Source organism: Hippoglossus hippoglossus, chromosome 3, assembly GCF_009819705.1.
Source record: "Hippoglossus hippoglossus isolate fHipHip1 chromosome 3, fHipHip1.pri, whole genome shotgun sequence".
NCBI classification, from domain to species: domain Eukaryota; kingdom Metazoa; phylum Chordata; class Actinopteri; order Pleuronectiformes; family Pleuronectidae; genus Hippoglossus; species Hippoglossus hippoglossus.
Genome location: NC_047153.1, coordinates 11,276,006 through 11,293,549, shown reverse-complemented (window position 1 = coordinate 11,293,549; position 17,544 = coordinate 11,276,006). Strand labels below are relative to the sequence as shown.

General features: G+C 41.4%; 1 protein-coding gene and 1 long non-coding RNA gene across 3 annotated transcripts in view; one reads left to right on the top strand and one right to left on the bottom strand.

Moving 5' to 3' along the window:
* Positions 1-17,544, bottom strand: part of ankrd11 (ankyrin repeat domain 11) — a 93,896-nt gene that overhangs the window by 43,811 nt on the left and 32,541 nt on the right. The window lies entirely within an intron of this gene.
* LOC117752973 lies at positions 578-17,077 on the top strand. Its single transcript, XR_004612172.1, has 4 exons — positions 578-1,657; positions 7,201-7,279; positions 15,155-15,236; positions 16,718-17,077. It is a non-coding gene; the product is annotated as an uncharacterized LOC117752973 (long non-coding RNA).

The following is a 17,544-nucleotide window of genomic DNA, read 5'->3' as shown; positions in this document are numbered from 1 at the left end:
TTCAAACTTTATGCAACAATAACTGCAGCTGAAATAGTTTGCAGATCAGGCTGTGTGTTTTTTTTGTGTTGAGGCCCTTTAGGTTATTGATTGGAATAAACCTGTAGAGATTTACTTTTGAAATTAAGATAAAGTTATGTAGTTTTTTTTTATTCAAAGAAATCTCCACAGTAGCAGCCATAACAGTAAACCAAGGCCAGGGTAATAGGCATTTGCTTATATAAAGGTTTTAGAGAAAAACCTGGCCAAAATGTATCACAGTTTATGTGCATTTAATGATAAAATATCCATGTATCTGGATTTAAAATTATTTATAATACATTGTTTGAAGCAGTAATTAACAGTGCAACTGAGTCATACAAATAAGTGAAAAGGAAAATTAAATCAGGAAATACAATTCTGTAATAAAGAGGCAGACCTCCGCTTCCCCCCCACTGTCTCCTTTCGTTTACTTTGTGTTTTTGTGCTGCATCACCATTAAATGTGGCCATGGGAGCTCTGCCAAAAAGCTGCAAGACTGCCATCCACAAGAGGATGGCTGCAACCAAAACAACCAACTACGTCATCTCCCTGAAACCCCTGGTGCACTAGCACTCTCCCTCACACAAGGGATCTTGGGATATGTCCCTATTATGAATCTTGGACCATAAACCAGATAACAAAAACTACAAAAATATCTCTAAGTAGAGGGGGAGGGGATCTGATATGGACACTGGCTTGCACTAGCTTGGGACTTTGTAGTACAGGATAGGGTATCAAGATTATGGTTAAGTACTGAGGGTATGGTGTGTGTTTTTGGAAGGTGTTTGGTGATGGGCAAAGGAGAGATGGGGTTAGGGCAAAGAGGGAGGACAGAGGAGGCAGCTGGGGGAGGGGAGGTAGGGAGGAGGAGAGACTCACTAAAAGGACTGGTGAATTATTGATGAGAGCCAGCAGGCTGGCCCTTAGTACTAATGCACGCATGCACCCACACTCTAAAAGGTGCACACAGGCATTTACAAGGAGCATGGATATTGTTACACATTACATCAGCTGTATGTCCCCTCTCTTCTTTTTCCTCAAGCCACCACCCACAACCTTTGCCTCGACTGAGCCTGACGGTCCTCTAATCTCTTTACCTCAACCTGCCCTCTTGTCTTCTGTCACACCATCCCCACAACAGCTTTCACCCTCAACACTTTTAGCCTCCCCAGCACAGAGTCTGCTGTAACACAAGATATTTTTATACACTCAGTCTCACATCTGTTGTGGAAATCGCAAACCAAGCAAAAGACTAATGATTTAACAAAAATACTTGTGTTGGGAGTTCAGGTGCAGTCTTTGGAAAGTGCTAACCACAAGATCTGAGTTCATAGAGAGGCTAGGAGCCATGTAGAGTACCCCCTCCAACAATACAGTGTGCAGGCCAAGCACAACACAGGCCTGCTGGACAAGTCCATTCTACACAAACACAAAGGGGGGACTGAACCAATATGACGCCACCCCTGCTCTGAGCTTGTCGTGTCTTTTGTGTGTACGTGTCTGTGTGAGAGAGAGTGTGTGAGAACTGAGGGGGGGAGAGAGTGTGTGCGTGTGTTTGTGTCATGGGGCCTGCAGGTAATGTTGTGTCTGAGACTGGAGAGAAAGGATAAGCATAAAGCTGAAGCTGGACGAAGGGGTAAGGAAAATATTAGGAGTAAGAAAGGGAATAAATAGTAGAGTGTATTCAATGCAAAACGAAGGTAGCAGATTATTTTTTGATTGCATGATGTTGCTGGAATACTAAACTAGATCCCAAAAGAGCCTTGGCAATCAGCTCAGTCGTTCAAGAAACCTGTCTCTCTCCACACACACACACACACACACACACACACACACACACACACACACACACACACACACACACACACACACACACACACACACACACACACACACACACACACACACACACACACACACACACACACACACACACACACACACACACACACTTCTATGCGCCCTTTGGCAATATCAACCATAAAAACAAAGCGTATAATGAGGCAAAACCATTTCTAACATTTCTGTGCGCTTTATTTTTGCTATTTTTAGTGTGCAAAAAATATAAAGTTTTAGTCAAAGCATGAGAAGGGGAAAAAACAACAACATAAAACGTCTGTAAAACTGATAATGTGAGAAATAACTGTGCAGAGATCAAAACAAAATGGAAAATGTGTAAAAAGTGTAATATTGTATGCATTAAATGTGACTGAAAAGGAATACATTTTCAATGCAAAAAATCCTAATAATCCCACTGAAAGGACATTTATTATGATTTGTTTTGTTAAAGTTGTGTATTTTATTATCACGTTTAGTCACTGCGATTGAAAGGCCTTTTGTGAGGGTATAGCAATGTCAGATGATCTTTAATATCTGTACACGATATTGATGCACAGGCATATATTTTGGGTTTCCGTGTGTGCGTATGCAAGCAGAGCACAGCATGCTGAACTGAGCAGAGCAAAGCTGAGCTGCATACAAAGCTGCCTAGCTCTGCCTCAACATTGTTGATGCCTCTAGAGCTCTGGTCTGCCCTTCCCCCATTTCTCTCTCTCTCTCTCTCTCTCTCTCTCTCTCTCTCTCTCTCTCTCTCTCTCTCTCTCTCTCTCTCTCTCTCTCTCTCTCTCTCTCTCTCTCTCTCTCTCTCTCTTTCCCCTCCCCCTGACTGCGGCAGGCAGGCAGGCAAGCAGGGCAGATGGTATCCTAGCAAGCAGAATGACCCTGGTGTTCCTGCCCCTTGTTTTGATCCTGCAGTCCTGATTGTCCAAGCCTAATCCTACACTAGCCAGAGCTGCTGGAGCACTGCCAGCAATCTTATTAAGCACACAAAGGCTTTTCATTCCAGCTAGGGTGCTAGCTAGCTCCTCAGCCTACACACACTACCTCTGTGCCGTCACTCGGCTGTTTTCCTCCATCCTCTCGCAGACTTGCCTCCCTTACCGCTCGCCAACTTGCTCTTTAGTCAGCTACAAGGCCGTCTGCACCGCCTCTTTCCCTCCAGGTTTGTTTAGCCTGCTTGAAAACAGCTCTCCAAACTCCTCTCCCTGCCTTTCTTTTCTAGTATATTCAGATAAGCCTGTGAAAATGCCATTCAATTGTAGACATTAGAGATTGTGCTACTGTTAGTACAGTAGTAGCACAGTAACTATGGCAGATAATATATTTAAACAATGGGAAAGTGGATTTGAATCGCATTAGGTGTTAAATGCGGTCTGACCATAATGCTTTCAGCATATTGAGTGTTAAGGTACGAATGAGACCAGTGTAAACAGGGCAGAATAATAAGGAGATGATAAGAACAGACTCTCTATGTAATTTCTCAGCCAATGGAAATGTGAAAATGGGGTCAACCTGATATGTGTTGGAGAAGGAAATTTGGACTGTTCTGCATAGCTGTATTTATTCTTAACAGAGATTACAACACAGTAGGCCAAATTACTACTCACATCATGCTTTATCTATTGGGCAACAACTAAAAGCCACCTTCCTCTGAGAATAACCACCTCTTGTTCATGTCCCCTCTGAGTAAAGGGGGAAAATACAAACATAATTTTAAATAAGTGCAAGCTCCAGTATGAATATGTTTTATTAAAATTTTTATGCCAATATTTCCCATTACCACTATATTCTACACAGGTCACAATAACTGAACTGAACCATCCTACTTTACTCCACTAAATGATCTCCCACTGCTGATCCCACATAATAAAATATCTGTTCCTCTTGCATGTTCATATAAGCAACCTAATTCAACTGTTTTGGACGTCTTTGTACATTTCATATAAATTATGTAAAAAAAAAAAAAAAAATCATAGTTCCAAGAAAATGATGGGCTTCACAACCACTTTTTAGCACAGAACTAAATTGAATCACGAAAATTACAAAAGCCACTCTGAAGGAGGACTGCAGCTTGTTAAGGCAGTGAATGTGTTTTCTGAGGGCTTAGCCATGCACTCTAAAACACTCGTTCATTCTTGCTTCCTCCTCCACTCGTTCTCCGTCTCTCTGAGCTAAAATCAAAGATTATGACTGAGAATTCTACAGCACGTTGCCTAGCAACCTACACAAGAAAGCCACTCTACATCAGATCACATGAGGGACATGTGCAGGCTCATGCACACCCACACACACAATAATATGTGGTTTATGCTCCCCTGAAGCCAAATCTAGAATGATTGGAAAATAGAAGCAGTTCATATAGATAAAATACATTCTATTTATATGATAGAATGAAAGGGATGTTAAATCTGTTATAGGCTAGGTCAAAGGTAAGAAGACATTCGTCTTGGGTGAGTCACAACTCTTTATTTCCAAAGTGTTTTATTGCCATAATGAGTGACAATCACATCTTTCAAGTCCAAATCCTTAAACATATGAATGTTATTTGACTGAGGGAACTACAGCACTGCTGCAAGTTGCTTGGTGAAGAGCAACAACTTATATAATGTACTGAAAAACAAAGCCAACGACAGAGAGGTGGAGAGCATGACAGAAAAGGGAGGTATTGTGAGGCGGACAGTCCTCTGTTTAAAGATGGGTCATAAAGAGGGCCAACTTTACGCTTTTACAGCTGTCATGTTTACAAACACAAAGGGTTAAGAGCATAGTCCAGTTCAGCGTTGCTCAGCTCAACCACACGTCATTTACTCTTGCGATTCCATTCAAACGTCAAACTGACAGCTTCTTGAAAAAGTTTTTTAGAAACATGTTGCTGGTAGTTTTACTGTAGATGATACACAGCTCCAACCAGACTAGCCAACCTTCTGTACTTAAACAATCCACCAGGCTTAGTGATCAATAGGAATAGGCCATCACTCTCTGCTGCAGCTGCCGCATTGCAATAAAATCCTCACTGGCCCTGACAAAAGTTAATACTGATAAAAAGGCTGTGTTAGTTGGATTACCAGCAACACCCTGTTCTCAACTCTTCCGCTGTAACACACACTTAAAAGTGCCCTTACATCTGCTAGTTACAGATTCATAATTTGGGGGTAATGTTCAAAATACACATTTGTCTCATACTGTATATCAGAGTGACTTTTTTCACTCTCTATCTTTAATTCTCCAAGACTGCTCTGATTGGTCAGCTGGACCACTCTTTTGCAATTGGTCAACTGTGTCGAGCGTGCATCAGAACTGTCACACCCATAAACCACAGGCTTCCCAATCAGCAGTAAATAACGCTGTAACCACGGGAACAATGGTGTCCAATCTTCAATTCCGTTTCGTACCAAGCTATACATTTATGTGATGTAGACACATTAAAGCAAAAAAAGACAGTCATGTAGACAAGGTGATTCAAGCACTTAAAGAGCTTTGTTTTCTGTCCCTTTACCATGAACATTAGCCTCTCTAATTTATCAAAACATTTACACGCACAAATTGAAGGACACAATATAAGAAATGTAAAATTCAGTAAAGCATTATATGGCCACATGTTTCTCACTAAACATCCCCTCTGTAGTAGCCATCATCTGAAGAGTGTTATGCTACAGACCCAGCAGAAAAGAAAAAAAACCAAGGAGGCTTGTACGGGTGCACAACCACATAGATCTTGCTGCAGTAAATCGAGCGCTCCTCCACATTTCCTTTTACTGCAAACCATTACAGATGCATTCACATATCCAGTTATCTCGTGCTAGAGATCTGACAGGATTACATATTAGTTCTGTGCAACAAAGGTAGTCTCCTTGATATGGAGTATGGGGTGGGGGTGTGTGGGACTGTCACACCATGTACGCAAAACTAGAACTGTGCAAATATGTTTCTACGAAGAATATCAGTACGTTAGCAAAGGAAATATAGTACAAATTATTTTGTCCCTGACATCAAGAATAATAAAAATTACCTATCATAATTAAAAATGTAACATTATGCCAAATAACACAACTAAAGCCCTCATTACTGCATCTACCATAGATCATAAGTCTTCAGATTTCAAAACAAACATCTTAAGCCTTGGTATGACATAATTGCATAGAAAGTAACCTTAAACTACTACATTTACTCATGCTTCAGTAATAAAACACAGCTCTTTGTGTATGGCTTTTGGTGAATAGTCAGTTAGTAGAAGTGGCTGCTGCCTCCGAGTCTTGCATTGCTTCTTTTTCCCCTGTTTTCCTCTCCTCTCCGGCCTGTGACATCATCACCGCTCCAAAGAGGTGCTCTATATTTAGCTGCTCACACCCGTTCTGGGTCTCTCTACTCCTGTCAATGCCTCGGCTGAGCTCAGCCTCCCTCCCTCACTGCCTCAGATGGCTCATCTCCCCTTGTTAACTGAGGAGGTAGTATGCATTTTATTTTACAGGGGGAAAGGTGGAAAGAGCTAGAAAGAAATGACTAGAAAGGGACTGAGAGGAGATCAAGAGGAAGATGCTCATTGAGAAAGACAGAGGGGAGGGTCTGGAGGAACAAGCAGGATGGTGTGAATAGCTGTGCTGTAAATCAGCCTCTCCATAAAGTCCCACTGTGAGAATGGCTCACGTGTTGCCTCGTTACGCCACACTGTCACGATGTGTTCCGGCACACTCACACACTTCAAAAAACACAAAAAAATAAGCCCTGCAGAGCTCTGCAATACTACACTGCACTCTTCCACTGCTGCTCAACGGTACATTATAAAAGACTGTGTGTGTGGGAGAGAGGATGGGGGAGGGTGCACTGTCTGTGACTGGCATTTCAAACATCCTCCCTGCACAAAATAACATCCTGGGAAGATAATCTGCGAGCGTGTGACAATTTATTCAGGCTCACGTTTCTGCAGTGTGTGAAAGCCACCGAGTGGTAGAGGGGAAGTGCAGGAGACCAATGAGTGTGTGCTGGTTACTTCTGTTTAGAGACACCCAGCCAACAGCTTCAGCAACCACACAGCAGGAAAAGGACACACCGCCTCATCTAATTTGCTCCATCACATTTGTGTAATTCAGTGGCTTCAGCACTTGTTAATTTTTCTACCTAATGCTTTTATGTTATCTACATCGCAGCACACTTCTACATCTACCCAACCCTCGTGCTGCTGCTGGGGCTGCTCAGTAAAACACAAGGTGTGGTGCTGTTGAAGAGTACGCTACAGTGTGAAGCAGCTACAGGGTTTATGGCGTTTTGGCTGAGTTAGCAGGAATGTACCATTTGATGGCCCTATTTCATGTTTTCTCTTCTGTCAATATTCCCTGTCTGCAGGAGCCTGGTGGGTGAAGACAAGAATCATCAGGATCACCTGGGTCACCTTCAACTCTGCTCTTAATAGCTGCTAAGCTAGGTATTTTGGTGCCTGCCCGTCGCTAGCTGCTTTCAGACATGCACTGAAGTCCAGACATTTTCCTGAAATTTTCCAGAGAGGCTGTAAGTGACACTGCAAATATCTGAGTCAGTTCCTGCTAGCCCTCTGGTAAAATGTATGGAAAATGTCAGAGTGAGCCCATGTGATAAAACTGAATTAAAAAGTTTGTACATTCACAGCAAGTTTGTGTGTTGATGATGTTTCTAACACGCAACAGACACAAAACAGGACAAATTCAAATATCTCAGGATTAAAAAGAGGAGCTATGCACAATGTCAATTTTGAAAGACAACGAGCTTTGAAAGCGTTTGATGATAAGGACTGACGCTGATGTGCTGTAAACAGTAAAAAGGGAATTCCGCCACGAAATATATAAGTTATAACCTACCTCCTGCATAATCTAACCAGGCACCACCCCTCTGTTGAATGTTATTGACATTTTCCTGTTGTTGTGAAATTCCGGACACAATATTATAGACATTTTCTGGAGTTCATGTCTGAAAATGGCTACTAGCTGCTAAGCTACTTACTCTGGTGTTGGCCACTCTCTGATTCAATTACACAGCTTCCATGCATCAAACACATATTTGAAAACTATATTCTTACATTGTTTTGCTGTTTTTGTGGAGTACTACTTTTCTGTCCTTTCTTGAGTGTGACAATCAGCCCAAGCAGAGTTCTCCTTAACAGAAAGCTTTTACATTCACACTGGCATGGAGGGAAAGCAGCTGGTCAGCACCCATACGCTACACTCAACAGCTGTCAGCCATGCAGCCTTACCAGGTAGCAGTATGATTAATTTATAATACTGGTGTTTAAAACCATGCCAAAAGGAGTCAAACCTGCCGGTTAATTGTCATTCAAAAGTTGCTCAGAGGTTTGGCTCGTCTTGCTACTGTGTTTTACAGCAATGGCAAAGAACTGGAGGGCTCTTCGGTCTTTTGAACACTGGAATTTCTTGTTCAACCACACATGCCTCTTTATCCCTACACCAGCGTACAGTAGATCGGATGTAAGATTCCAGGAAAAGCAGCCCATGTATGGCAAATGTTTGATTGCAAAAGCACTAATCTCCAGATCTATATGGTTCAATCAGCAAAGCACACACATCACTCTACCCCTATATTGTCCTCTACCCACCGCACCGTAACCAGTCATCTTTCAACAGTTAAGTGGCTTTACATTCCTCAAGCCACTCTTGCCCACTTATCCACACGAAAACACACTATTACCCCCCCTCTCAGTAATGTGGTAGTGATTGAAGGGGGAACAAGGGGCTGTACTAACAGGTGGGCACACATGCTGCTGGGGAGATTCATCAGATTATCCAGCAAGCACTCAGGGCAGGCTTTCCTTGATACACAGATTGTGTATGTGTGCGTGTCTTACCCTGCACTACAGGACAGGTGAGGAGCAGATCTGCCTCATCTCATTCCTGATCACGTACAGACCCAGTTCCATTAGGAGATGCCACCCTCAGCTCCCCCATCCACCTACTCACTTGCACATAAACACGCCACCCTCCCCGTCTGAAACTATGAACATGGGTTGAACACCAGGCAGTTGCTCTCCACCTCATGTTTCCTTGCATCAGGGAAGCGCTCCATTGCAATTTTGTTTTCTTAACTTCCTGTCTTTGCTGGAAATGGCTGAGCGTCGTTGACACCCAATGTAAAAATCCCTTGAAATTGACATCTTTTATCGTATGTATTGTCATATATTAAGTTGAATGTGTTACAGTACATATAAACTAATAAACACCCATAGAAGGACCATCCAAAATATAAACACAGAAAGTGCATAATGGTACAAAAAACTGACACAGTAGAGTGGTTCATAAATTGGCAGACAAAACACACCAAATAGCACCAGCTATTACACTGCTATTAGTATTTGAATGTTACAGACTTGACTGTCTTATTGTCTTCTTTCAGTCAAAATGGACCCAGTTTATATTTTTCTCCTGTCTGACTAAAGAGTCACAGCTCTTAACACATGCACCTTCATCTGGAGAGGATTTGTTATTTTGCTGTAAGCCTACTACCAGTAGAATCCAGTCAGTGGTCTGGATCACACAAACATGTACTGCCATACATTAGTTTAGTAGTTAGAACACCTGAGTATAACAATTAATGCTAGTCTCTATCAAAATTGGTATTGTTAAAGTATAGATAAAAATTAAAGTATACCTAGAATGGGATTCAGAACACATACCTTCACAAAGACCCAACAGCCACCCTATGAAACCATTTTTAAATCTGCTAGATCTATATTTTATGAGAAATCAGTCCCTAAAATATGCCTGTTCAAGCCACATCAATTATTCCCAGAGAAATATGTGAAAGTATCAAATAACACAATGTGAAAGAAAAGATCAGCCCCTTTGTCCAGATCCACATGAAGATTTAAAGGGTCCTGTCTTGGCCCATGTCCTATTCAAAAGACATAACAGACTGAAGAACTACACAGCAGCAAAGTTAAGAAGAAAAAGCTCACAAGCGTTTGCCAAGATACGCAAATATGAAACATTTTTAATTATATTATTAGATTAAGGTGAACATGTAGTTCTGGCCCCTTTGTCCAGATCCACACCATTACAGTATAAACTAAAATTTAGTGCAGTTCTACTGGCTAAGTATGGAGGATATATACAATAAAAATGTAGGGAAAGAAACATACAGGGAGCATTGCTGATGTAGCACTGTCCTCTTCGTCCCCCTCAGGCCTCTGTGACAGGTGCTGTGTTTTATTCCACTGCTATGCAGGGCCTCGTTTCTCAGCAACTCACACCAGTTGGCTACGTGAGCCACAGCACTGGAAAGTTGAGAGTATACAATGCCAACTAGAGCACAGGTGAACTGAGCTTGAGGTCACCAACATTTCTGCGGAAAATAAAAACCATGCAGCTCAATGAAGAAACTGGAGCTTATCTGGTTTGAAAGGAAAACAATGAGCTGGTATAAGGGCTTGATATCTACACCTTGGTTGAACTCAATGAACTAAGTTTAGTGGGATGAAATAGCCAGGAAAACATAAAAGATTGAAGAAACTGACAAGCAGCTTTTCCACTATAATTCAAAATTGTCGAGAGGCAGCCATGTTGCTGAAAATTAGGCATTTCACTCTGCTCAGGGCTAAACACGGGACTATGGGGAGAGCGCTGGGGAAGAGATTAGACTTCCTATTGTTTATTTCAGCCTATTCAGGCTCCAGTGCTCTACATCACTTCAATACAAGAGGGGCAGCCAAAACAGACTGAAGAACTACACAGCAGCAAAGCCAAGAAGAAAAAGCTCACAAGCGTTTGCCAAGATACGCAAATATGAAACATTTTCCATTATCAGAATAAGGTGAAAATGTAGTTCTTGAAAAAAATAAAAATAAATCTGCCTTTATCATTTCACCCATGTCACTTGTTTATTTATGTGAGAGGATAAATTCCTCCCCCTGCTTTTTACTGTGTGATACAGGCATAAGCGGGATAATTTACTGTTCCAGTTCAGGCATTCAACCACATCAGAGTGACAGTTTTAGCAGCACCCACAGCAACATCTACTGGATTCTGTCTTCCCAGAATAATAGTACATATCATGCAATCCATACTTCAAAATGTAATTTACATATCAAAGCGGAACTGCATTGAATTATAAATTGGAATTGTGGGTCACATTGAGATAAATATGAAAAATACGGAAAATATGAGATAGAATTTCTCATGATAGACTGCAGTGGATAAAGAAGAACCCTGCTGGGATGATTTGAGTGAATATGAGCAGAGAAAATTCCCTTTGACGCTTTCACCTCTGGTAAATCACCAAACATATTAAAATGAAGTATTTCACTAGACAGAAAAATCACACCTTATCATGTGCTGAACTTGTTTTCACATTGAGGTAGATCCAAATGAAATGCATAGGAATTGTGAAATGAACCACAATGACAAAAGAATGGATATGCAATACTGTAATGCTTATATTACACATATATTACACGCAACTGTTGCTACCTCCCAGAAGCAAATGAGAAATAATTTGCTGGCGATTGGTCCTATCTGGCTTAAGCATTTAGTAAGCTCAGTAACAGTGCTGATACCAATCCAGTGTATTGAATAGATGCATTAGTAAATTTGTTTGTCTCAAGGGCACCCTGCTAAAAAAATACCCTGCTTCTGGTCGTCTTTATAAAATGCTCTGATTGATTCTGCTTTCAGACATGCACTGAAATTTAGACTATCCAGAGAGGTTGTATGACATAATGCAGATGTGGGAGTCAGTTGCTCTGGACGCTCTCTGGAGTTTTTCCTGACAGCGCCTTATTAAAATGCCCGGACAATGTCAGAGTAAGTCCATGTGAGAATACAGCAGGAGAATACCCAGATAATTAACAGCGAGAAAGTGGGCCTGTTGATGACGTTTCTAACATGCAACAAACGCGTAACTAAAAAAACTAAAATAATAATATCTAGATGAAAAAGAGGTGATATACATGTAGAAGATACCAACAAAGGTTTCAAAGGCAGTAGGATTCGAGAGCTTTTGGCAAAAAGAACAGATGGCAGTGCCAATGTGCTAAAAAGTAAAACGGGTGATTTCCGCAGCAGAATTTAATACGTTATGTCCTGCCTCCTGCATTTTCTACCCAGACGCTACCCCTCAGCCGAGTGCGCTGACAATGTTCCTGTTGTTGTGAATGCATCTGACCTGGACAATCTCCTGCTGTGTTGGTCATACGTGAAAGGCAAAGTTTGGAGAATGTGCAGAACCAATTGTCTGGATAATCTCATGTCTGAATACAGCCCAAGTCTCCAGTTGAAATATAATGTGTACTCTAGGTGAGCAGTTACGTGCTAGAGGTGGTGGTTGGGGGCAAGGTATTAATCACAATGGAATATCTGATGCTAAGGACAGTCGGGTGAAATGTTGAAGACTTTGCCTGAATCAACACATTTGAGGAAACAGTAAAAACAAAAACCGCACGTGTCTGTGTATTAGTGTTGAAAACAACTAGAATTGGCAAACTGGTGCAAGAGTACAAAAGCTGGGCCTTGCAGAGTGCATGTTTCCATTCCTTGTGATCACATACAGTAAACACAAACACACCTAAATGACAAAGATTGGATTACAAACACAGCTCTCTCACCTATTAATATGTTTCGTAATACTTTATATGAACCATTATTTTCTATCTCCTCAGGGTATTTCACGTGCTAGGACAGAGATAGTTAAAATGTGAATGCTGTAAAGGACAACACAAAACATATACAGCAAAGACCAATCAGTACTAGAATGCGGCTCAGGAAGCAATCTTCTGTCCAAGCCAGAGAGAAAACTAACATAGCCCAACTCGAAACCAACAGGAATTCAGTTTTTTGGGTCCGGACCTAACCCAAGACCAATATTTTTCCCAATTACAGGCACATGGGCTGTAAAAAAAAAATCAAGATAATAGCAGAGCCAACATGACCTAACCAGACCAAAACCTGCCTCATTGCTACATTGACTGGGTTACTACTATGTGAGTGGTGACTGGAATTAAAAGAATAAATAAAAAAAGGTTTAAGTTGATATATTTGCTTATTTGATCTGTATTAGGTTTACTTCCACACAATCCACACAACACTGGTATTTCTGAAGAGCGTGCAGCAGTGCATTGCTGACTGACAAAAATACAATACAACCCTACATGTGCAGTGGGTGAGTTTCAAGCTTTGTGACGTGGCCAGGAGCAGGCAGATAACGATGCAGGGCAGAAAATAGACAGTCGCCACACCTCTGATGTCTTATCTGAACACATCACTGTCACACAAACAAGCCGCTCGCTCCTCACAAGCACACAAACTCTAAATGTGAGGGCGGATGAGCGTGAGTCACTCTCCCTTCTGGCCATGACAAAAAACCCAGCAATCTGTGGCAAAGATACGAGGCCTTAACTAATTTGCTTTAATACATTGTTATTGATTTTTTTATTTTTCCCCAAATGGTGATGCACCCAATAATTCATTAATCCATCAGGACTGATTCTAATCCATTAAAATAAATGTTTGGCTATGACAGTAAAACAAAGCAAGTAAACTGCAGACAAGCCTCCTGTGACATTAGTAGTTAGTCGTAGCAGTTGCCATCCCATTTGTCTAAGCAAATACTGCTATCAGAGACAATTAGGATGTTGTGCTGTCCATAAAACAGGAAAGAAACAGCAAAGCAGCAAAGAGAAAGACAGACAGGCAGGCAGGCAGACAGACAGAAGGAAGAGCTTTGAATCTGGCTGATGCAATCTAATGGTACATCATACTATGAGTGGCTGCTGCCTATGACTGCTAGTTAAGGAAATATCCAGGCTAAGCCTGCTAAATCTGAAAAGGCATCATTTTCTCTAAGTTCGGGCCAAAGTCAATGTTTTTCCACCCATCATGGTGCTTTTTCAAAAAATAATCTCCGAAGTGGATAGATCTCAAAATGCCAGTTTTAAATTATGATGTGGATCAGAAAACAAAGCTTGTCAAACACAATGACAATAAATGCACAGAGATGGCAGGGTGCTGTGTCTCAATAATATAAAGAAACCAACTTTCCCAACTGCCAGATCTTTGTGATCTGCCCCTCTGTTTGCAGGCAAAGCCCATCACATGATACTATCACATTTATGTTTTTAGAGTCTGCTTTAGGAAAATAAAGTGAAAGAGCAAAGGAATTACTGCTTAATAAACAAATCATGACAAGAAACCAAACCCAACAAGGGTTTTCCCATTAAAAAGTAATTTGTTTGACACAACTAGTAGTGACGCACCATAGACCTACTTTAATCGAAAAACAACAAAAACAGAGGTAGGAATAAAAAGGTCCATTATCCCAGAATTTAATAAAACTAAAAATTCTGCCAAATTACAACCATATAAATGACATCAACAGCATGTCACAAATAAATTGTTAAACTTTATGAACCATGTCATTATGAATGGGTCCTCTAGAATTACTGGTACATTACTTAGTTACACAAAATGAGAGTGCAGAAGAGCTCTCCTGAAATTTTTTACTTTTGTATTTCTGTCTTCTCACAGCAGAGGTGGTGTCAAAGCAGGCAAATACTGTACAACAAAGGAGCACTGAGGTAGTGGCCAGGCATCAGTACAGAGGACACAGATTACCTAATTTTAGGCTACATCCACATTACTATATTCTATTTTTCAAACGCTTCACGCCTGTGATCCCCACTTCTCCTAACACTGTTGGCCATGGGTACGAGTATGAGAATGCCTAGATAAAACGCATGTGTGGAAGGATTTCGTCTTAATTTTCAAGTTCTGCTTTTAAACGAAACCATGTTTGTATGTATGTAGCCTTAAAATACTGCACCGCTATCACACATGCACATACCAGATTCTTAAGTCTCAGGCTACTGGGAAGTCATTTACTGGTACATTATGTGCCAGCCCATTTTCTCAGCTAACATGCAAGTACTACAATGAATGGTGACAAATCAACGGTTAATGATAGAAATGAGACAATACTTGAAACACAGATATATGGCTTGTTATTGGGGCTTAAATATTCAGAGAAAATGTGAACAAAAGCTATTATGAGTTTGTGAAAGAGAGTATATAAACAAAGACCATAGTTTCTTGAGACCCTTCTAAAGCTTGTTGAAATTATGACGTATGTTGTATTTGATCTCCAGATGATACTGAAGCAACTATGCAAAATACATAGACAAAAGTTTGTAACTTTCATCATATCAACATTGACAACTGCTTCGCCATAACATATCATAACAAGCACATACCATAACAACACTTTGGTAGCTTACTTTGCTGAATTTGAACACAGGTCTAACTTTAATCCCATCTCCCTTTAACAGCTTCTGAAAGGCTGCAAGGCTTGTGACGCTGTCAATGCAGTGCCATTAAGGTTTGGCCAAAGGTCACAAAAAAGGCCAAGAGGTAAGAATAAGAAGCACGTAAAGAACACAGTTCTGATTATGTAAGAACAGCACAGCAGTCTTTCCTGGGGTGCTGGTTGACGCTCTGAGATAATGATAAGAGACAGACACCAGAGGGTGGTGAACTAGTTGACTTTAAAAAAATCCTGAATACGTCTTTCAGATCAGAGGTCAGTGCCTGTCTAAACCCTCTACATACCATCCCCCACCATCTATCCATAAAACACCCACATAAGACTGTGAGACTCAACTTTTTTTAAACAAAAGCTAGCCTCCAGAGCTCCTCCTCTTACCCCTTACCCCTTTCTCTACTTGACTCTGGCTCTCCTGCTCCCCTTATGTTATGGTTATCTACATCACTGAGAACAATAAGACCAAGGCTCTTATTTCTGTTGGTGGACGGTAAAGGGGGGGTCGGAGTGTAGTAGATGGGTATTGGCTGTAGTAGTTGTAATGGATGGGTGGAAGGAAGGAATGGGAAGAGGAACTAAAGCTATTGTTACCATACAGCAACAGATGACATCAGTGCACTGACCCACAGCTGCTCTCTTCTCCAAAAAGAAGTGGAGGAGCCAGTGTGATACAAAGAAACGTTTTGAGAAAATCCATTGATATATTTTGTTTGTGTAGTCCTATTTACAAACATACAAACCAATAAACAAATATAAAAAGGGGTGAAAAAATAACCTCCTTACCAAGAGGTAACAAAATACAAAAGTAGACGGACCTATCGAGCCATGCCAATATGGGAAAAAGATGGTGGCAATTTTTGGGATACCATGTGAGCACATCTACTCTATAAAACATGCCGTGCATCTCTTTCACACAGTGAGCTTCCCTCCTCATCAACAGGCAGAGTTGGTATTGATCTTCCCTCAGGGTTTTCTATTTACAGTCCACTGGTTAGGAGGGAGGGTGTCTTCCAGAAACTTTACTCAGCTGACACTGATTTCCAATAATACTGGGACCCTGCATTTCTACACAAAATCTGAATGACTCTCGAATGCCTCAAGGTATTCAGGTATTGTATTTTGACTCTATGAAACAATGAGATTCAGATCTAGTAAACACAAAATATAGCCAGATATTGAGCTTTCTGACACGTAGACTATGTGAATCTCCCTTTTGCATTAGTCGACTGTTCCGTTTTTGTCTTGTTTTTAAACTACACAAGTTTGAGAAAGTTTAATTTTGTTTGTTCAATTCACCAGCTGTTTTACATTTGAGGATTATATTTTAATTGTTGCATTGTTGCAGTGACTGTGGAGTGACTGCGACATTTTGTGGTGACATCGCTTGCAAACCCTCTCCTGAGCATGTTTGTAGACAGACACTGGCCAGGCCATGAACTGGGGCTAAACAACAAGGTCACGATCAATTCACCTCTCAGCACAAAAAAAGTATACTGCGTATTGTGGTGTGTGCCTGACTGTGAAAAAATGATTTTTTTGCATGGAACCAACAGCAATTATATGTTTGCAGGTGAAACGTTGACTACTGTGGTGAACGGCCATAGCAAAAAAGAGGGAGGCAGAGTGGCTAAAACAATCGGCAGACAGCCAGTGGACCTCATTGGGTGTGGTGACTCAACATCCCAGAAAAAGCAAGACATTCGTGGGACAAACAAGCAAAGTGCTGGTTTGGCTGAGAGAGCAGACAGCAGAGAGTACCAGAGGGGGAGAAGAGCCGGAGACAGAGAGCCGAGTACCAGAGCATTTCCTACATGGCAGCAGGAGCCATATGTCAGCATAGTTCAGAGCAGACTGAATCTGTATGGAAAGGTCTGCAATAGCAAAGACTTTCTTGCTCCCTCTGGTTTTGTCTGTCTGCTTTCTGTCTTCGCACACACACCCCCCCCCCCCCCCCCCCCCCTCCCTTCATTCTACTCTGCAGAGAGGCGTGCAGGTTGGAAAAGGAGGGCCAAGAGGATGAAGTGGCGTGGGAAGGGTTAAGTCCAAACAGATCCATCTGCTTCCTCGTCTGTCCTCCTGGCTGGCTATTGGCCCAAGCCCAACTTTTATAAAGCACATAAACACATACACGCAACTGGACTGCACACAACCAAACCACAATGCTGACAGGTTTGAGCATTTTTGCATTGCTTTTTTATTTTTTTAATAAGTACGGAAGGGTTTTCCAGATGGCCTTCAACTAGATACCAATGCCCTGGGCCAAAGACCTGGCCGATAAATTTAAGTGAACATCTGAGAATGTCTTTAACATTTCTCGACAGTACTCTACAGCAAGCTTAGAGCAAAAACACACATTTTGCTGGTTGGAAATACCTTTTGACAGTTGTGAGAAGAAAT